General features: G+C 29.4%; 1 protein-coding gene across 1 annotated transcript in view; it reads right to left on the bottom strand.

Annotated features, from left to right (window-relative positions):
* LOC129949639 (uncharacterized) overlaps positions 1-17,968 on the bottom strand; it is a 117,103-nt gene extending 99,135 nt beyond the window's left edge. Inside the window, exons 1-2 of the mRNA XM_056061211.1 lie at positions 17,843-17,968; positions 16,763-17,720 (exon numbers count right to left, since the gene is read on the bottom strand). The gene's annotated coding sequence lies outside the window, so the exon portion shown is untranslated. The remainder of the gene's footprint in view (positions 1-16,762; positions 17,721-17,842) is intronic.
* Between the last annotated feature and the right edge of the window lie 5,077 nt (positions 17,969-23,045).

Raw genomic sequence — 23,045 nt, 5'->3', positions numbered from 1 at the left:
CTCTCCTGACAAATCAATTGCAATTATTTTTAGTTTTTCGAAGCCATCATTTTTTTCATTACATTTTCAATTTTTTTTCTGCTGATTTTCAGCCTTGCTGTTAATGCTATCCATTGTCTTAACCGCATCGCTTATAATTTGTGTGCTGGTATTGAGCGATGAACCACTTGATTCAATTTTTGAAACTGATGTTACTAGAAATCCATAGCTTGATGCCAAAAAAAAGCTTATAAAATTCGAACAATCTTTTAAAAATGCGTAGTAGTTCACCGCTTCGAGCCATTTCCCCCATCACGTTATGATTAGTTGTCTAAGAATTTTCAGTCTGGATGAAGCTTTTAAAACACATTTTTCCATTTCCTATAAGGTGGTCAATGTCAGCATATTTACTTCTAAATTTTTCACATACTTAGTGAAGTCCATGTGCGAGGTATGTAATATGCATTATTTTTGGGTAGAAAACTTGAATAGCTTGTGCCGCTTTTACCATATACGGAGCAGCATTTGATACAAAAAGTAAGATCGAGTCATTATTAAAATGTTTAGCCAGAATTCTAACGAATCATCGAAGAGCAGGGCGATGATGGTTGAGTGATTTCTTTCCAACTCTGTATGTTTTGAATCACGCGAAGATTGTCCAAAAAACTGTTGCGTTTCATTCTTTGTTCCTACTAATGCTTTGTTTTTATTGCTTGCCTTTACATAAAAAGGAAAATATGCAATAAAATACGCCTTTTGAAAGCAAAAATAGAATTTTCAGTGAAATATGCAAAAATATGCCCTAAAACATGACGTTTAAAAGACGAACATTTCAATGAAACGCATTTCTATCACAGTCTCGTGTTAAAAGTGATGTTAACAAAAAACATATTCGTACATATTTTTGGTTGCCCTAGTGATCATGAATTTGTAGTGGCATACTCATACTGTAAACCCAATTTTAAGCATTTAAATAAAATAATTATTTTTGCCAATTGTGTTTTCCAGCTTGGAAACTTTTTTCGATAATTCTTGGTAAAGATTTGCAATCCTGGAAAAACTGAGACGATAAACAGAAAGTTTGAAATACATTATTAGTTTTAAATAACTTAAAAATAATATTAGCTTTTGGAAGTTCCTTTCCCTTATTAAGATTATATTTAATTATTAAAACAATTTGTCATCAAAATCATACATATTATTGTTCAAACGAAATTTGTCAAAACAATCTAAAAAACTTACATCGAATCGGTATATATTTTATATAATATTTGTCTCCAAAATACAGAATAAAATTTAAATTCAAATCATTTAACTACTTTTTAAAAAATTTGACAGTTTTTAGTGTTGAAGTTGATTAATCAAATAAATAAAATTATTCAATGAGATTCATTTTTCCTTTACAAAAAATACAAAACGTAACCTTGCCCTTGATTTAGACAAATTATTTATCAACTATACAAACTTCCATTTTAAGATGTCTCGCTTCATAGTTGTATTCAAATGCAAAATTCAACTTTTCCCTCAAAACCAGATTACCAAAAATACTTTTAATTCTTCGAAAGCCGTAAGAAATATCATCTAGAGGTCATCGTTGTTATCGGGCAGACTGACCAGAAGATGGTTATGAGCTAAACTCGTGTAACTGGCCTTGAAATCGTGTTTACGTAATTGAAAACGTCACAGTTCATCTCGTTTGAAAAGAGACAATGATATTTCAAATTTGGTTTTAGGTTATATGATTATATACAAGTGGCTTTAATCGAACTTTCATCTGCTATAATTTGCTCACAATTCGATATTGTGTTATTTGATCGTGGTGTAATGCCATGAAGTTAGAAAACAAACAAATATTCAAAGAAAAAATGCTGTTATAAATTTAACAACCAATGTGATGGAGTATTTCCTGGAATTGGTTGAGAGGGAACAAGTAATTGGAAATTTGAGTGTCGTCGACACTCCATTGCCGCCATTGCGCTGGTAAAATTCACTTTTTAGCTCTTCTTAGGTATGTAATACAATAGTAATGATGACAAATATTGTAACCTAACACGTCATTCTGATTTATAAAAATTGCCAGTCACGATTCGCTATGTACTGTACATGAAACTATATCAAAATATTCAATATTACACAAGATGGATAATCGTGGGAAAGCAATTAGGAATTCTCTAATGGAGTTTTTTTTTATTTGATTGATATTGCTCCGAAAATAGTGTGCAGATGATAATGCATGCAAAAAATGCCCAAAACATAAAATACACTTTTTAAGGTGATACTCAAATCATTAGAACGATTATAATAAGGGGTGTATTCGTTCAGGATACATTTTTTCGTCGATCATATCTCAAGGACCAGAAAAGATATGGGTTTCAAAAATAGTTTCAAGAATAATAACATAAAGACATGCAAAAAGGGTTTACAAAACAAATTATTGGGTGTTTGTTTTACAATAGCAATTTAAAAACAAAAAGCACGGGTGGGTCGCACGTACTTCCTCATGTATCCGAAGGGTCTGATCAAAAATGTTGTTTGTGTTTTAAGATTTAAGAATGTACTTGAAACGAAAATTGTGTTTTCAAAAATGTAAATACCATTTGATTTTTCAATAAAACCTTAATTTTTTAAAATTTAGTTTAAAAATCGTTAAAGGGTTTTTTAAAATTAATTTTTGGATATAAAACTTTTTAATTTTAATATAAAAATATTTTGTATATTCAACTACTTATGGTCTATAAATGTATGTTTTACATTTCAATTTCGAGCAAGAATGATTACCCATTTTCAAAAAATCGAATTTCGACATTTTTGTTATCTAATATTATTAACAGTATAAAAGCTTGTGTAGAAAAAAAAATGATTGTAATTATAATTGTAAAATAAAGGACCTTTATGGAACAATACGAAAACATATTTTTCATGTTGAAAGAAGCCACATTAAAAAAATATTTTGGTTTGTTTTTGAGAAAATTCGATTTATGAATAATAAATTTGTTTGGGGACTATTGTTATTTTTAGTCTAAAAAAAAACATTTATAATATGCCTAACGCGAATCGGCCCAAAGCTTTAATTCTTAAATTTTAAGTCAATCGACACAATACTTTAGGGGCAATGGATGTATGGGCTCGGACAGGCAGTAAGACAGACAGATGGACAGAATCGAATCATGTTTGATTAGAATCTCTAGTTCAAACTTTGTACGAATGCAAAAATAGCCATATAATTCCTGGTCTCGAGTAATACAAATGGCCAATTTGGCTGACCCAAATATCTCATGAACCAATAACGCTATCGACTTCAATTAAATTAAATATTACACATTGTGGCGTTATAATAAATTCTTATGAACTTAAAACAGAAACTTTTTGTGTTATTGAAGAAAATTGGAAAAAAATATGAATCCAGAAAATTACGCTAAGCGGTTTTAATTTTTGTTTTTAAATCTACTCCAGAGAGCAATTTTTGTCAATTCTAAAATATTTTAAAATCAATAAAATGAAAAGAAAAATATTACCAGTAAAATATTTTTATCTAATAAAAATTATCTATTTGACGCGAGCGTATCGGAATCTCGCTGTTTCACTTTCAAAAAATTACGAAAAAAAAGATTTAAGATTCCGTCTTCTAAAATACCGATTTTTTTAAAATCCCGTCTTTTAAATCATGCTTATTCAAAATCTATATCAATTAGAATCCCACTATTTATAATCCCGAAAAATTAGACGATCCCGTATTTTCATTAAACTAAATAATAATAAAAGTCAAATGCTTGAATGTTAAATTAAGAAGCGTTTCAAGATCCCGCTTTTTACAATCCGGGTTTTTTTGTGCGTCGTATACATAAAAATAAATTGGATGGCGCAACAGTCCGTTGGGAACCAGACCCTAGTGACTTACAACTCTCAACCATTCCTGTGTGCGAGTACTGTTGTCAGGGATGGAGGGGACCTACAGTTTTAGGCCGAATCCGAATGGCTAATTTGAGAAAGCACTTTTTCATGACAAGAATTACTCTTTTAGAATTTGTCAATTCCTCGTAAGAGGCAGTACCCGTAAAAAATACTTTAGATGGCATAGGCAGGGATCAAACCCAAGACCTCTGGCACTAACCATCATGCCACGGGTAGTACGCATAGCCTGCAGTTCAACTAAAATAATTATGAAAAAAGTATTTTTGAAAATAGTATACTTTGGTAATTAATTTACATATGTTTTTATTATACCTGTTAAAGCGATATTTAAAATTAAACAACTAGTTTTGATTACAAAATCGGGATAATCAACAATGGGATTTTAAAAAAGTGATTTTGAAATCGGTTTTTTAAGAAACGGGAATATAAAAACCGGGATATTGGACCCAATCCATATTTGACTTCTAGTAAAGATTTCTTAAAAATCTTATTAACAGTTGTTTTTAACAAAAATAAAAAAACAGGCTGGAATGCAACCCACGATGATAACTTCCCCTTGTCCCCCCGATTAGTCTTGGTTAACAAGTTAACAAGGTTTAACAAGTTGTCAGTTGAATTTTTCTAAAAATTAATTACCAACAATGTTTTGCATATGATTAAATAGTTTTATTTCAAAATTTTTTGTTCACGAGATTTTTAGTCGAAACCCAATTTTACAAATTTTAGTAGTATTTCTTAAAAGTTTTTCAGATTGGATTTTACGAAGAGAAATTATCACAGAATGAAATAATTTTGAAGTGAATACCTTTATTTATTCACGAGATATAGGGAACTAATCTTCAATTTTTACCAACTTTTAGTAGTTTCTTTTAAGATCTCTATTTTTGTAAAAAAAACTGGCAACTATTTTTTTTAGATTTTAATTTTTATAAAAACATTTTGGAAAGAAATTTGAATGGAAAATATATTTTTAGTAATGTTTTTTTTAGTTTCAATTCAATTTTTCTTAAAATTTTATCAGATTTCTTCGTTGCATAAAATTATATTGAAGAGATCGCAATATTTTGTTTGATTCATAAAAAACGTTAATTGAATATTTTTCCAAAAATATACTTGTTTGGCGTCAGGTCATGTATAAAATGAAAATATAAAATCTAATTTAAGTCGCTAGCGTAACTGGTTCGTGAGATCACTGTTTTTTAAATAGCTATGGTAAAAAAACACTACATATGAGCAGTGTTCTAGCTACGGTATTAAAATTGCCCTGTCGGAGATGTTAAGACTTGAGAGGTTCAAAAGCAGGAATCAAGTTCGAAAGTTTTATGACCAGGCGAAACGAAATTCACAAGAACATAAACCTCGAACCGAAGGCTGCTAAGACGAAAGTGGAAACATCATAGTGGAACCGCAGTCAATGCTGAGAATATGGAAGTACCCTTTATGCAGACTGTATCACGGCGACAACGAACCGAACTCCGCTGTCAGAAAGGATGATCCATTCATCATAGACGACGAAAGCCAACAATCCCGTCTTAAAAACTTAGACGAAGTAAGTATTGCCTTACAACACCTTTTGCCTTAGCTGTAGTGACCAAAGAGAAAGTGAAACCATAATCCATTTCCTCTGCAAATGTCCTGCTTTGGCAAACACCCGAATGAAATGCTTTGGAAAAGCAAAGAACTCGATGAGCTATCTGAGACAAAGATTAGAGACCTAATCTTTTTTCTCAATGAGACAAAATGGCTCTTACATAATCGCTATAAAGCTTCTCTATCAATCTATCCCTTTCAATCAAAGGTCAAACGAGTTTTTGGTATCAAAACGGCGCACTACAGCGGTAATCGGATCTCAGGCTAGGTTGCCTTGAGATCGCCATTTCTACCTACCTAAGTATTGCCATATCTAAGCTGAAGTCTAACAAAGCCGGTGGAGCAGATGGCTTTAATGCCGAGCTCTTTAAAGCAGCTGGAGATAAGTTGGTTAGGAGTGCATGCTCCAACTTATGTGTAAGATATGGTCTGAAAAAAGGAGGCCCTCTAAAATTTACCAACTATAGAGTCATCATTCTACTTAACATCGCTTACAAAATCCTCTCTGCCGTAATATGTGAACGTCTTACGAAAGTCCACAGTCGATCAAATATTCACATTACGCCAGATCCTAGAAAATTCCCAAGAACATCAAATCGCCACCCACCATCTTTTCACCGATTTCAAAGCCGCAGATACTTATTACAGCATCTACAGCGACCGACCAGCTGTATAAAGTCATGTCTAGTCTAGTCTAGGTTGGAAACAACTTAACAGAGCATTTCGATGTCAAAAATGGATTTAAACAAGATGATGCGCTGTCATGCGGTTTTTTAACATAGTACTTGAAAGAATAGTGTAGAGCTCACACGTCAACATTAGAGGCATCCAGATGAGGATGAGACATTGGCATAATGGAAAGAACTCAGTGTGAGTATTGCGGCAGGGGCGGCAAAAATGAGTTTAACGTTTAATGGGGACAAAGAAAAGTATATGCTATGATCAAAAAAGGATTTACAACACCAATCTCGATCAAAACGTCATCATCTACAGGCGTAGTTAAGGACTTCGTCTACCTGGTCTACGAATCCACACCTACTGGGCAGCGTATTAGAGTAAGACTGCGGATCATGTGGTGCGCTCAAGTGGAAAGTAACCTTACCTGGTCGAGCTAGATGAAGAAGTTAGTTGGGTGAGGCCCTGATTCACACATGACTTTCGCGTCACGTTAAGTAACTAAGTAAATAATAGTGGTTACCAGGTAACTCAAGACCTTGATCTCGAAAATAGCCTATGATTTTTCAGCATATAGTCCTTTTCTCAATACTATATTTTCGTATGCATATAATACTTCGTTAACAAAAATAAACTAAGAAACTTTGTGAAGATATCAAACGATGGCATAGTCATCTAAAAGCCAATATCAAACAAGCACTATGTAATATTTTTGTTTAACCTAATCGCTCCCAGTTTATATTTTGTTGTTGTTGCAATTTCGCAACTTTCGCTTTCACTACATGGCCCCAGAGACACCTTACCATATATTATGAGAAAAATAAAGAAACAAAAATAGGAATGTGAATAAATTAGCAAAAAATCCAAAACAAGACACAGAGTCACTACCGTCTCGACGATAATGATAATGAAGTTGCTCATCTTAAAAAAATACTTTCCTTGGTTTTGTACTTTTAAGTTTGAATGACTGCATCTTTTGTGTCAATCACCGACTACATCACACAAGAAGGCAGGCTTTTGCGGTCTGACCTGGTTTCATCAATGAGAAACAAATGTTCCGTGCACATATTTGCTCAAAGTGATTGCATAAAATGTAGGTACATAATGTTACATGAATTAGATGGACTGGCGGAATGGTGGATTATTTTATTATTGTTGTTTAAGTTTATGAGTTCTGCAGGTACATACTGCAGTGTTATGAGTTTTGGTTACAATTATTCGCCATTTTGATTTTTGATTTTTTCACGAACAGTTTAGGTGCAAGAAAAATCAAAAAAAAAAAAACTGTCAAAGTTGTTTTTAACAGATTATGTTTTCTAAATATTATATTTGAATAAAAACGATAACTTTATTGTTGGAAATGATTTTATCTGAAAAAAATCCAGTTGACCACTGATGGAGTTGGTTATGGATTGCTATTTGGTATTTTCTTTTAAAGAACAAAATTTTGTTACTTGTATACATAAAATACTTATTTTTGAATGAAATTTTACTACATTTTTTTGTTCTTATTGAACCACCTACCAAAGTTTTAAAATACAAATAAATTGTATGTATGCACAAGCTTGCTCCACTTGTGTCCAAAATAAAACATTTTTTTAAATATATTACAAAATGTACCAGTAAGAAAGTTTGTTTTCAAATATATACAAGCCATTTCAAAATTTTTATTTGAAAATCGTTAGAACGGTGTTCTTAAAAAAATAATTTGGTTGTTTACATTAATTTTTTCAATTTTTATTTAAAAATATATATGGTATGTAGTTCTTAAGAACTTATTAATATACCTTTTACATATCAATTTCGTAAAAAAAACGATGACATACTGTTAAGATATCGAATTTCGATTGTTTCAATATTTTTTTTTTAAATAAAAAAAACTATGACAATTTTGATCATCAAATTTTATTGAGAAAACTTGTGCAAAAAAAATTGAAATCGGGTAATTAACTCTTGAAAAAACCTAAAAACAAAATAACGGTTCTAGTGTATTTTGTGTATTGAAAGAAGCCAAATAAAGAATGACGACGAAGTCGTAATGTCATGTTTGATTAAAATCTCGATCTCGACATTTTTACGAATGCAAAACTAGCCAAATTGCTCTTATATGCAGCACGTAAAATTGGTCTTACATTCTGCAGAAGACTTAACAAAGTTTACAAAAGGTTTAATATTTTTATAATCGATTTGTTTATAATTTTTGTACAGAAAACTTGGAATCTTTGGTAACAGATTGACACAAAAAGTTTGCAATTATTAACTTCCCATATTAAGTTATTGTAATTTGTAAGATATATCAAATTAAAAATGTTGTCCCTAGAGTAGAAATAAAAGATTTTTAGAAAAATGTCTGTGCGTGGGTGTGTACATACGTTCGTACGTTCGCGACGCTTTTTCGTCCTCCTTAGCTCAAGAACCAGTAGAAATATCGACTTCAAATAAATTGTGTTATACTGATAAAAAAGCAGAAAGATAAAGAAAGAGCTCTCAATATATTTAAGTGGGTGTTTTTTTTACCATAGCAGTTTAAAAAAAGTGTACATTTTGGTAAACCCTAAATATCTCATGAACCAGTGTGACGTGATATTTTTGGAAAAAAAACCAACTAACTAACCAAAAAAAATTGCCACCTCGAAAACTTTTCGACTAAAATATGATTTAATCTAAAAAACAATTTTGTGCAACGAAGAATAATATTTTTGACATCTGATACAATTTCGAAAAAACATTTAATTGACAGTTTTTTTTTTTATAAACAATAAAAACCTAAAAAAATATTACTCAAAGTTGGTAAAAACTGAATTTCGACTAAACTATCTTTTCAAAAAATTGAAATTAAGGCTTCAAACTAATTTAAATTATACAAAATTCTGTACAATTTTGAGAAAAACCAAATTGATAATTTTTTTACAAAAAATAAAAACCTTAAACAAAAAAATTAATAACAGTTGCTAAAAATTTATTTTCGACTCAAATATCTTTTCAAAACTTTGAGATTATGGCTCCCATTTATTTTAACTTTTAAGATATATTGTTTTTAACATTCAGAAAATTTTTGAAAAAAATCGAATTGCTAGCTTTTTTTTACAAAAAATAAACTTCTTTTATCTTTTAAAAAATATTTTTGTCAACACTCAGTTAAATTTTGAGGAAAATCAATTTTTTAAAAAAATAAATACCTGACAAAAAACAATTCTAAAACTTGGTAAAAATTTACTTACGACTCAAAAAGTTTTTTTTTTTTTTTAAATAAAAAACATTGTCTTCAAACTTGTTTTATTTCACAGAAAATATTGTTTTCGATAATGACTAGTTTTTTTTATAAAAATCTAACAGTCCGTTTTTTCATAAAAAAATAAAATTTACAAAAAATAGTACGCAAATTTGGTAAAAATTGATGTTCGGTTCTTTATATATATCAAATTAATTTCATTCATCCAATTTGTAAAAATTTAAGAAATGCTACTAAAATTGGTAACATCGAACTAACTTTTTCTTTATTTAAAAAAAACATGGTTCGTTATTTTAAAATTTGTAAGAATAATTCAACTTACAACTTTTTTAACCCAACACGAAAACAAACTTTTACGCAAGACAAATAGTTAAACGGGATGGGAAGTTTTCAGTGTGGGTCGCATCCCAGCCTTTTTTTTATTTCATTATTATAATTTTACTATCAAGTGCAGTGGCACTCAAATTCAAGTTGAGGTTTTTGTAGTAGTGCGTCAGAATAGTTTTTGTATTCGTTTAATGTTGCCAGAAGTTTGTATGTTTTTGGACGTAGCACCGACTCTTATAGTACATGGTTGTTCGTTGTTCACCACCGCCAAGTTATTTCAAATAAATTTGCTTTTGTAGGGTTTTTATTTTCCTATTATGTACAAAAATGTATGAAAATTTGAAGTAAATCAAGATCAGATTTTTTGCAAGCAAAAAATTAAGACGAGTAAAAGAAAGAGAATAAGAACATTTTGGAGTTTTGTACATCTTTCAAACGAACGCTTTTATGTCCTTAGAAGATAAAATAAGTTTGAAACCTTAATCTCAAGTTTTTAAATAGATATTTGAGTCGTAATTCAGTTTTTACTAACTTTGAGTAATGTTTTTTTAGGTTTTTATTTTTTATAAAAACAACTTTCAATTAGATTTTTTTAAAATAGTATCAGATGTCAAAAACATTATTCTTCGTTGCACAAAATTGTTTTTGAAAAAATTTATGAGGTGATACATTTTTTTATCATTTTTATTTGATTTATAAAAAAACGATTTGTTTGTTTTTTTTCCAAAAATATACCGGTTTAATATCACGTTACAATATATTATACAAAATTTAATTCAAATTTCTAGCGTTTTTTGTTCATGAGATATTTAGAGTTAACCAAAATGTTTACCTTTTTTGTTAAACTAGTATGAAAAAATCCGCCCACGCAATTTTCTTGAGAGCCCATTCTGTATTTTTTTGCCTTATTAATCTGTATAACACAATTTATTTGAAGTCTATATCTCTTCTGGTTCTTGAGATATGTTCGACGAAAAAACGACGCGAACGTACTGACGTACGAAAGTACGTACACAGGCACGCACAGGCATCTCTCTAAAAATCTTTTATTTCGAATCTAGGGACCTTGAAACGTCGAGAAATGTAAAAATTTTCAATTCGACAAATCGGACCCATTACAATACTCCCTATGGGAAGTTAAAAAACACAAATGTCTGCTCTTACTAATTGGTTTTAATAAAATATTCAATTAAAATTGAAAATTTGTTCACTCATTAAATTATTTAACAATGTGTCCAAACTTAAATGTGCAGATTCCTTAGGAAGTTAATTTCATAAATATTATGTATATGGAAGGGAATGCTGCCTGGCATAATTTTCAAGCACCTCATAAATAAATTTGTAATATTTTCAACTAACAGCAACTCATCAAACCCAAGAATTGAATATAATTCTTTTCTTCCACCATTTGGTAAGGGATGTTATGTATTGTAAGGAATTTTCTTATGATACGCAGTAATTTTGTAGTGTCATGAATTAATTTTCCTCAAAGACAAAAAAAAGTCCGAATTTCCATAAAAAAAGCACTCGAGGAGAAGAAAACTTCAAAAACATTAGCAAAAAAGATTTGGATCGTTAACCTGAGGGCCAACTGTACGTACTTGCTTTGAAGAAAATGTTCAGCTATGTATATAGATATACCTAAATGATAATATTTTCTTTTGTTTATTTGTCTTTGACATAATTTTAATAAGAAAAACAATTTGACATTATTATCTTCTGATTGTAATTAAGGTTAATCTTCTAACTTTTGATGTAAGAGATGATGTGGTAGGTTTCTTTTTTAATGCTAATTTTATCTTTACGCCGCGCCGCCGCACCGTTTGAATTAGTATGCACAAGTCAAAAAGTTATGACTTTTTTCTTAAATTTACTGCACATAGTTTAATTTACTTGTTGAGATGTGTTTGATTTACGAATTGTTTAAAGGTCAGGTAGAGCCTCTACAATTATTAAGGTAACAATTCCGGAATTTAAAACAAAATTGTTTTTTCTTCCATGTACATTGTACATTTTGGTATTAGGTGAAAGTATTTTAATAAATTTTTGTATCTCAGCGTCAAATTTAAATCAAACAGAAATTCCAATATCCATTTTTTCTTAAACAACAGAATAAATTGCTCGATGATTATTATTAACCGTGATTGATCGAAAATAGTGAGAACAGCTTTAGGCAAATTTAGATTGATCTCAATCATATCCACGCTGATATAATTCGCGCAAGAGTGGTTAACTTGGTCGTATATGTTTTATTACGATAACTACTTCAGCTGACACACAAAATAAAATCGCAATCAAGACGTTAACGTGAGTTAGCGTAGCTGCGTAGCTCATACTCGTATTAGTTTAGAGGCAGAGGCATGGTCTTGAGAACTTGTATTCAGTTAGAAATAGAGGAGTGGACATACAAAGAAATGAACCATGAGACATGGGCTTGAGCGGTCATAATGTTTAAAATATGAACTATGTACATACGACGTCTTTCGAAAGCAAAATGTCAATTGGACGTTAGGCAATATGGGAAATAATAATCACGCCATCCAATATGTCATGATTAAACATTGCAAAGTGCAATTGCTATTGCAAGATTGCAGGGCATTGTTGAATTTGAATATTGAAATTGTATGAAAAAAATTGCAAGGAATTAGTCATTGTATTGTTGAATTGTGCAATTATGCAATACTTAAACAATATAAATTTGTCAGCAATAATCATTGAACGTTAGATACTTGGCTTGTATGTAATTCTGATAAAATAGTTTGGTGCCCTCATTAACAGCTAACGTCTCTGTTTTGGCAAAGACATGCAAGAACAGATTTTGAAGATATTTTAAGTCCTAAATAAAATATTTCAGTTTTAATTATTGATAAATTTAATGAACGACAAATAAAGGATAATATCTAAACATGAGGGTGTTTTGAATACTGGAGACCTTACAGTAGTTTTTTATACAGACTTTGTAGTTTAAAATTATATAGGAAGGATATCAAGTGTTTTTCCATTGATAGAGACGCATCAATAAATCATTTTCAAAAAAATGTGTGATTAAAAAAAGTGTTGAATGCCTTTGAGGGAAATTGTGTGACTACGCATAAAATATAATGTAATCATAATAATCAGATTGTGAGGTTGATTTTCAGAATAACTTAAGAGATGAAATAAAATAAGAAAGAGAGGCTGGCCCACACTGATAATTTCCCATCCCGTGTGTCGATTTGTCTTGCTTACAAATTTGTAGATTTTCGTTTTTGGGTTAAAAAAGTTGCTAGTTGAAGTATTTTTAAAAATTTTTAAATTACCAACAATATTTTTTCATATAAAAAAATAATTTAGTTTGAAAATCTAGTTTTTTTTTTTTATCGAAAACATATTTTTACCAATTTTAGTAGCATTTCTTAATTTTGTATGAATTAGATGAATGCAATCGATTCGAGAGATATCAAGAGATATAGATTTTATTTTTTTATGAAAAAACGGACTGTTGGCATTAAAAAAAAAACCACTGAATATCGAAAACAATATTTTCTGTGAAGTTTAAAGACAAAATTTTTAATATTTGAAAATCTATTTTAGTCGAAAGTAAATTTTTAATAAGTTTTAGTATTGTTTTTTTGTAAGAAAACTGTCCACTAGATTTTTCTAAGAAATTTACTAATCGTTGACAACATTGTTTGTTAAAAGTAGTTTAAAGCCAATATCTCAAAGTTTTGAAAAGATATTTGAGTTGAAAATCAATTTTTACCAACTTTCATTGCTTTTTTGTTTAGGTTTTTATTTTTTGTTAAAAAACTGTCGATTCGATTTTAAGCAAAATTTTATTGAATGTTGAAAAAAATATTTTTCAAAAGGTAAAAGAATTTTAAAGCCAATATCTCAAAGTTTTTAAAAAGACATTTGATTGGAAAATCAATTTTTACAATTTTTATTATTTTTTTGTTTAGATTTATATTTCTTGTACAAAAACTGTCAATTCGATTTTTCCCAAAATTTGTCCGAATATTGAAAACAATATTTTTTATATGTTGAAATTAGCTGGAAGCCATAATCTCAAGTTTTTGAAATAATATTTGAGTCGATATTCAATTTTTACCAACTTAAGTAATGTTTTTCTTTTATTTTTTATAAAAAATTGGCTGTTCGATTTTTTATCAAAATTTTACCAAATGTTATTTTTCGTTGCACAAAATTGTTTTGGAGATAAAATCATTTTGTATTCGTAGAATTTTCGAGGTGACATTTTTTTTCATTTTTTTGTGATTTTTTTTCATTGCTTTTTTGTTTAGGTTTTTATTTTTTGTTAAAAAACTGTCGATTCGATTTTAAGCAAAATTTGATTGAATGTTGAAAAAAATATTTTTCAAAAGATAAAAGAATTTTAAAGCCAATATCTCAAAGTTTTTAAAAAGACATTTGATTGGAAAATCAATTTTTACAATTTTTATTATTTTTTTTGTTTAGATTTATATTTCTTGTACAAAAACTGTCAATTCGATTTTTCCCAAAATTTGTCCGAATATTGAAAACAATATTTTTTATATGTTGAAATTAGCTGGAAGCCATAATCTCAAGTTTTTGAAATAATATTTGAGTCGATATTCAATTTTTACCAACTTAAGTAATGTTTTTCTTTTATTTTTTATAAAAAATTGGCTGTTCGATTTTTTATCAAAATTTTACCAAATGTTATTTTTCGTTGCACAAAATTGTTTTGGAGATAAAATCATTTTGTATTCGTAGAATTTTCGAGGTGACATTTTTTTTCATTTTTTTGTGATTTTTTAAAAACTCGTTAATTTGATTTTATTCTAAAAATATACTTGTTTGGTATCACAATAAAATATATAATATATGTATATAACATTTAATTCAAGTCTTTTCGGTTTTCGGTTTGTGAGATATTTAGAGTTCACCAAAATGTTCACCTTTGTTTAAACTGCTACGGTAAAAAAAACCACAGACGCAATTTTCTTGAGAGCCCTTTCTGCATCTTTCTGCCTTATTATCTGTATAACAAAATTTATTTGAAGTCGATATATATTCACACGCACGCACGCACAGACATCTTTCTAAAAATCTTTTATTTCGATTCTAGTTAACTTGAAACGTCGAGAAATGTCAACATTTTCAGTTTGACAAATCGGACCCATTACAATAACTTCCTATGAGAAGTTTAAAAGCTGGAAAACTTGAATAAATAACCGTCAATAAACGAAACGCTAATGTGAGAAGTTAGAAGGAAGGACGGATGACTGACATTTCATTTTCGATGATATTAAATTTGGACACACAAAATTCTCCAACAATTCAAATAAATGTGTACACAAATGTGAATGAGTTTTCATATGTATTTTCTCAGAAACGGTCATTAATAGATCATTAATATACAATATGTAACACAATCTGAATACATGGGTCTTAAATAATAAAGGACTTCTACTATAAGAGTTGTTGGTGAAAATGTGAAAAAGTAAACCAAGAGGCCGGAAAACCATGAAACAGTGCCTTGATCACTTCGGAATATATATGCACTTTATTTGTTGTGTATCATTGCGTTTTGGCATTTACATTTTCCTTTGAATATGTTCAAATCTTAGAGAACTGAAAACTTAAAAAAAAAACAACCTTTCAATTGATTTTTAATTGGAATCGAGTTTCCAAGAGAGGAAAAGTGTTTCCCTTTCAAAATTATATGCAAAAGAGTCTTCATATACATAATTTGAAACTTGCTTAGCTGTTTACATTGTTTCCTATTAGAATTTGTAATTTTTATTTGCACGTGAACAAATTTTGACTAAAAACTGTTTTTTATAATCATTCACCTTGATGTCTTATGTTTTATAAGGTAAAATGTAAATCGATAATTACTTTGTTATTTATTTATACAAAAATTCTTAATTTGTATATAAATAAGCAAAGTTACAGTTTGGTTTTTTGTCCATCATTTTTATTTGTTTAAAAAAAAATCTGCAAACTTTATAAATATTTAAACATCAATTGCAAATTAATTTATAAATGTATATTCTGGCCAAACCGCCCTTTCACTTTTATTTGGAAACAAGTCATGGTGGATACGATTAGTAGGTATGCGAAGCAATGTAACACTTTTTAACTTTAATACTTCAATAATTTATTCGTTTTCGTTTTTATTGTTAAAATCACTTTAGATTGGTAATTATATTAGTAACCTATACGTTTCTAATTTACTTTTAATTTACTTAACATGTGTCAAGTTGATTGATTCTGAATACTTTTAATTTATTTAACATGTGTCAAGTTGAATGATTTTGAATAATGAACAATTCTAGCATTAGATTTTAAATAAGCCAATAAAAAAACACAACTTCGATAGACACCGGCAATTGTGATCAAAAATAAATAATTCGTAGCGTCGCATTTTGGTTTGAAATAAAAAAAAAAATTAAATAATGTGTTACATCATAATGATAGTTTAAACAAATGCTACGTTATCTTCCAAACATTTTTAAGGAATTTCGGTCAAACAGATTTAAGTTTAATTTCAAGATTTTTGATATAGATCAGGTCAGGCCAGGTCTAGACCTGGTCACAAGAATTTCAAATCGCAAACCCTTCCTAATATTTGCATTGTAAAAATAAAATACAACTATTAAATAAAATATTTATTATTTGTTTATAACTTTTGTTGCTTACATTGGGAAAAAATGTCTTACAGTTGGCTAGGAAGCACATTTAAAGTAGAACAATTCTTACCGAATTTGCATAAATTAAATATTAAATTTCGCATTAGATAATAACGAATTCGCTTATAAGGACAGAAAAATAGTAGGCAGTACTGACCACATTCTACTTTCATTTTAAGTATATTATTCGAATAATTTATTTGTAGAATCCGTTTTAAAAGTAGGGCCCCGGGTCTGGCCTCAGACATGAAATACTTAAATGCTGGAAGTGTACATATAAACAAAGCAAGAACAATAAAACTGCAGGCAACACTGCACCTTGATATATTAAGAGAAAATGGTATGCTTTTTAAACACAAAGAACATCTTTTAAAATAAAATTACTTACCAATTGAATATTGAAGCTCTCCACAAGTTGATCGAAACTTCTATAATATGTTAAATCCTCTCAATATTACTTGACACTGTTTTCATTTAATTTTTAAAAGACGTAAAACCTCTACAAGTAGATTACCTATATACTTCCCGCCAGATTAATATCCAGGCTTGAGATTAGAGCAAAATCACTATTGGGCTACACTCCGTATACAAACAGTTTTCCAGTAAATTTCGTCAACGACGTTTTTCTTTTTTATTTAATTATGCAATATTAGCCAATAAGACATCTAACAATATTAATTCTCCACCGCTTCGTCTTCCGGAACAAACATAATGGTATAAATTGAAAACATAATGGTATAAATTGAAAATGCCCAGTCTTTAACCAAAGAAACTGATGGCCAATTACAGGTAACTATGGTTCACTGTTTGTTTCGTTTTATAATCTCGAATGGCTAATAAATTAACACAAGATTTAAAATGCACTCAAACATCAACTTAATAAATTAAAGACAAAAAAACTAACCAAAATTGTGCAGTATTTTAAAAATGTATTCACAATTATATTTAGATTTAAACTTCATATTTAATTTGATCAGCAACGCACTAAAAAAGTATTATGAAATAAAATCATACAACCGAAATATATCGCTATAAATCACGCATATGGTGAGTTTATTCAGTATTCACCGTTCACCTCTCTGTTCCCCTTTCAAGTTCAAAAGATTTCACTTTTATTTAGCGGCGAATGAAAGGGAAAGGAACCGTTTTTCTCTCCTTCTTTCTCCACTTTTATTTTTGTTAATCGCTCTCTAGATAATTAAACTCTTTACGAAGTTATTTCTTGTTTAACTTTTTGCAACAAGTTATCGAATACGATGTTTATTTGCACTCAAGGCATCTTGTTGGCTCACTAACGATAACGTAAGCGATCGTCGATCGAACGGCTTGATTAATTCGTACAATGCCTGGAATATTTCCAAAAATAAATATCAAATAAAATTAATGTACAATCTATATAAATAGAAAAATAGAATTCTAATAGAAACGCTAAATTTAGAAAAACGAAAAAAATAATAAATAAAACAACCTAACACTCGTTTGAACATCTGCATAAAACAAATTGTTCAAATTTTAAAAACCGTTCGCGAGTGCGCGCACCTAATGATCTAACCTACACGACCGACGAAAAAGAACTGAGGTAGAGGTCCCCCACCGTGCCGTGAGACTCTTGTGAGACGTGAGACCCCTTCCCTACTAGAGAAAAAAAAAGTATAAATTTATTGTTATTCTTTTTGTTAAAATATTTTTTTTCCATTTTGTTTTGGTCTGCATTTCGAACACAAAATTGGGAAGACAACTTACACAAGTTACAGCAAAAAGTTGTTTCGACATAGCTTACAGTTACAGAGCTTCTGACTGTTCGCTGCAAAGGCCAAGAAGCCCGAAAAGTTTGCAAACTTTTTGACTTTAGAGAGAAAGAACGCACTGAGAGCTCGACGAGCGACCGACGCACGCGACGTACGGTACGAGTACAAAGAAGTGTTACCATTCTTAAGGTAAATTAATCCTCTTATTTGTCGAAAATGAAATCAATTGAGATATGCACATTGTCAATTGTTAAGAGTCCAGGAAAATTAGACATTGAATTCGAACAATTCAGAGAACATCGAACATTTGTGGAGAGCTTCAGTTATACGTGAAAAATCAACTCTTCAAGTTGGAATGTAGCAAAGAGTTTACCGAAGGGGATGAAGTGCAGTTTTATCAAAAAAACTCGGAAACTAAATATATGTATATGTTTTTTAAAGAATATTTTGCTGTACATCAGTCGACAAGTTTTTCTTACTGGAAATAAAATTTCAGTTTTTTTTGCTGGCCTTAATTCAAATCCAATTTTAAAATGAATGTATGACGACAGGTTTTTGAGGTATCACTTTTTAAAATTTGAAAAAAAAACTCGGATATAAGGCTTTTTGAGGATATTTACATTTACAATATAACTCAGGCGACAAGACATTATAACGGGTTTTTTAAGAACAATTAAAAACATACATTTTTTTTACAGGAGTGAGTCTATCTCTCCCTCCCCGGAATGGATAATAATTGTTAAAAAATAACGTCATCACTTACAATTTGAATTACAAGGTTTTCTATAGCCAAAAACTTTTGTTTATTATCTTGTTTTTAAATCAAGTCAAAACTATGCATAGTTTTAGAAAAATTTAATTTTAAACTCAAAATTTGAGTAAAAAAAGATACAACAAATTTTTTTTTTAAATAATTTATTGCTCTTATCAAAATTAGAATCAAAAATTGAAAACAAGATGATTTTATGTCTTTAAGTTTTTGAGAAAATTGAGATTGAATTCGCCTGAGTTATTGTACTCTCCCCTACATTTTTGAAGTAGTTTTTTTTTTTAAATTAAAATCCGTGATGGTTTTCTAAATATATAATGAAATATTTATATTAGTTCATATTATATTCGAAAAAACTTCAAATGTTGTTTCATTTCACCTGTCTTAGAAAAATCGAAAAGAAGCGCTAAATCATTTTTGCTTAGATGGGTTTCAACAGAAAAATAGGATAGGGTTTGAAAGTAAGTTTTGTTCTCGTAACAAATCTGTTGTCTAAACAATTCTATTAGGTATATCAAGTTTTCGAAGTACATTAAGAAATATGAACGCAATGTTGAAAACTAATGGTTTTAAAACTTAAGCAAATAGAGTTTTGATTCGAAATTATAACTATAAAATAAGTCCAAAATGTATTTTCCAAAACAATTAAAGTATCAAATTAATAAGGACTCATAAATAATGAGAATTTCCAGAAACTAAGTATCATACTGAAATGCTTTACATTGTATCTAAAAGATAAAGATTTATACTTTTCAAAATCATCATACAATTTATTTTTAAGAGATATTTTTAGTTTTTTTTAGCATTTTCAAAGAGGCATATTTAAAACCCTGATTTGATAGAAAAATTTAAAAATAAGATTCGAAGTAAGGACATCCTAATCCTTTAAATAAGTATTGTTTTGTTTATGGGACCAAAAAAACGTAATTTCGTTGACCAGTGTTATAAATCATGTACCCTTCCACAAAAAATATTCTAACATTTTTTTTCTGCACAGTTGATTGAAATATTGTCAAACAATAATTGTATTTCTTTATTTAATATTATGTTATATTATGTTTGGAAAATAGTTTTTGTTATAAACCCAAGTTTTGAGGTGGTACTTACTACAAATTAAGAGGACTTTTTATGAAAAGTTCAGGAAACTCTCCTCAATGTTTGACTTGGTCGAATTTTTTTGGGTACTGCCGTTTTTTAATCTATTTTTCCTAAACTATACGGTAGTACCGGTAGCATGGTGGTTAGTGCGTTGGACTGTCATGCGAGAGGTCTTAGGTTGGATCCCTGCCAGTGCCACCTAAAATTGTATTCACGGGTACTGCTACTGCCTCTTGCGAGGAATTGACGAATTCTCCAAGAGTAATTTTTGTCATGAAAAAGTGATACCTAAAATTAGCCGTTCGGATTCGGCATATAAACTGTATAGCCCCTCCATCCCTGCAATTACTCGCACACAGGAATGGTTGAGAGTTGTAAGTCACTAGGCCCTGGTTCTCTACGGACTGTTGCGCCACCAAATTTATTTATTTTTATATGATATATTATAGTAAAGTGGTAATTTATCTTTTTCATTGTATTTATTAATAAATTGTGAAGGTTATTCTAGCATTATAGTTTATAATCAAAATTTAATTGAACTTAAAGATTTGTAAAATAATACCAATATTTCAAACCATTTATTTAAGTTAACCGAGAATTTACAAATGTAAGTAGATAATATTTCAAATAATCTTTAAATTATTATTCAAACAAAAGTCACCTACTAGCTAGATAATATTAAAATGTACCTTATTTTTACATAAATATATTGCAATAACGCCTACATGTGCTGGCTGCTTTTTATTAGGTGATATTAGGTTAGAATTTCAATAAATTGTGCACACGAATTCATTTTTATTTCAAATAAGTATAAGTCTTTAAATCTTCGCTTTATTGAGATCCATACAACTTAAAACTTAACCCAGGTACAACTTCTTTTCATTTTCTGATTCACGGAATCACTTAATAAACATTATGCAGGCTTTAAACTTCTTAAATTTGTATTCGAAAATGCGGAAAAATGTAATCGTATACCTATACCAAAATGTAGCAATAAATAATAAGTTTGAAGTTGTTTTACTTCCGTCTGGTAGAAAGAAGCTTACCAATTGAAGAAACATCAATATAAAGATCGATTTGATGAAAAAAACATAAAGCGGTCACACTGAAGTGTTAAGTTGAACATGAAACACATTCAGATATCCGTTGGGGATAAGGTGATACGTGCAGCTAACAAGTGATGTTGTTACCACATTTTGGGCTATTATACTGCAGATTTGGTAGCAAGTTTTTAAAGCAGACAAATTTTCGTTTTCGTTTTCATTTTCATTTTCGTTTTCATTTGTGGTTTGGCTTTTTTACTTAAACGAATAACATGCTAAGAGGAGTCAAAAACATAAACACAATCCTACCTCAACTTTCTTAAAGGGGGTACACCCGTTGTGATTGGGACCCTCCAACCTCCAAGCCAAGTAAGTGTATGAGTATCTCTAATACTAAGTCTTATAAAAGTTGTAAGTTGCAAACTTTGAGCAATATTTTTGTTTTTATATTTGTCTTTTTAAAGCATTCGGAATCGGAATCTGCATCTGGATTTGACCATCTGTGTTTTGTTGTTGCTTTACTTGTCTTTATTGTTATTTTTGTATAGGAACATCGGTACATACATACATAAGTGGGCATATGTTACTTTTTGTTGCTCCAATACTAGATCTTATGCAGCAAAAAGGGGTCAGATGCTTTGTGTGTTACTTGAATATTTAACTTGTTTTTTCATTGTTCATTATAAGTTAAAGATAAATAATTGTATCTTTAGAAATACGCTCTATTGCGGTGGTAAACCAGATAAACCACCACTTTTTAAATAGTTCAAACTCTACAGTTTATCAAGTGTGTACCTATTTTAATAACTTAATTAGTTAAGTAATTTCAATTAAATCATTGAATTAAATGTATGTAGGTTCATGTTAATACAATCAGTTATGAAAAAAATAATATACATAAATGGAGGCTTACAGTTTTAAAATTTAAGTAAGCTATAAACATTTAATTTAAAATGCTACAGTAGTTCGATTTTTATCAGTTTATTGTTTTGATATATGTCAAAATTATCGAAAAGTTTGAAAAATATTGTCGGGAAAAAATAATAGTACCAAAAATCTTGTGATTCTGACGAAATGTTCTTGATTTATGATTTATCAAACTAATTATTCTTTCTTTTGAGAACATACCATAATAATTTTGTTAAAAATTTATAAAATTGCGTTGTTGATTGTATTTCACTATTTTTTAAACTGCTCAAAAATAAAGTGTCTATTGCTTCATTTGTATAAATTCGTGCGTTAAGTAATGTTGTCTTCATAAAAATATTAAAATGTACAATTGTACATACATAGATGCACTCTTTTCAAAGAGAACAATCCAACCTCACTTCCCACAAATTAAATAAATTATAACAACGTTTGTAAAGATTCTTTGAAGTTAATACTTTATTTGTTATAATTTTTAACTTTTAGAGAGATGTCTGTGCGTGCGTGTGTACGTACAGTCGTTAACATTTAATCCATATCTCAAGAACAGATACAGATTATAATGCAGAAAGGACTCTCAAAAAAATTGAATGGGAGTTTTTTTTACCAACAAATATAGAAAAGGTTTACCCAAAATATCTCACGAACTAATAAATCTAGCGACTTGAATTAAAATTCATATTAAGTATTGTAACGTGATACCAGACAAGTATATTTTTTGAAAAATAATCCAACCAACGGTTTTTTTTTTAAATCAGATTAAAATTGGAAGCTTGTCAGATTATTCATCATAGTTAATTGTCCGAATTGTGTTTTTATTAGTCTTTGAATATTATATACTCAATAATTGTTTAGAAAAAAATCTACCTTTAAAGAAATCAAGAAATACAAACTTTAGCCACCCTTGGTTAACGAAAGAATTGCGTTTACTGCGTAACAAAAGAAATAAGGCATGAAAAACTTATCTCAAAACTCTGTCTCCAATCAACTTCTCTTTTTATGTTAAACTTTTTAACCAATTTAAGTCTCTTTCTAATTTTGTGTATGTTACTTATTTAACTGATATGGGCAAAACATTTTGGAAAC

This window comes from Eupeodes corollae, chromosome 3 (genome assembly GCF_945859685.1).
Source record: "Eupeodes corollae chromosome 3, idEupCoro1.1, whole genome shotgun sequence".
In the NCBI taxonomy this organism is placed as follows: domain Eukaryota; kingdom Metazoa; phylum Arthropoda; class Insecta; order Diptera; family Syrphidae; genus Eupeodes; species Eupeodes corollae.
Note: the sequence above shows the minus strand (reverse complement) of the source record. Positions and strands in the feature narration are given on the sequence as shown.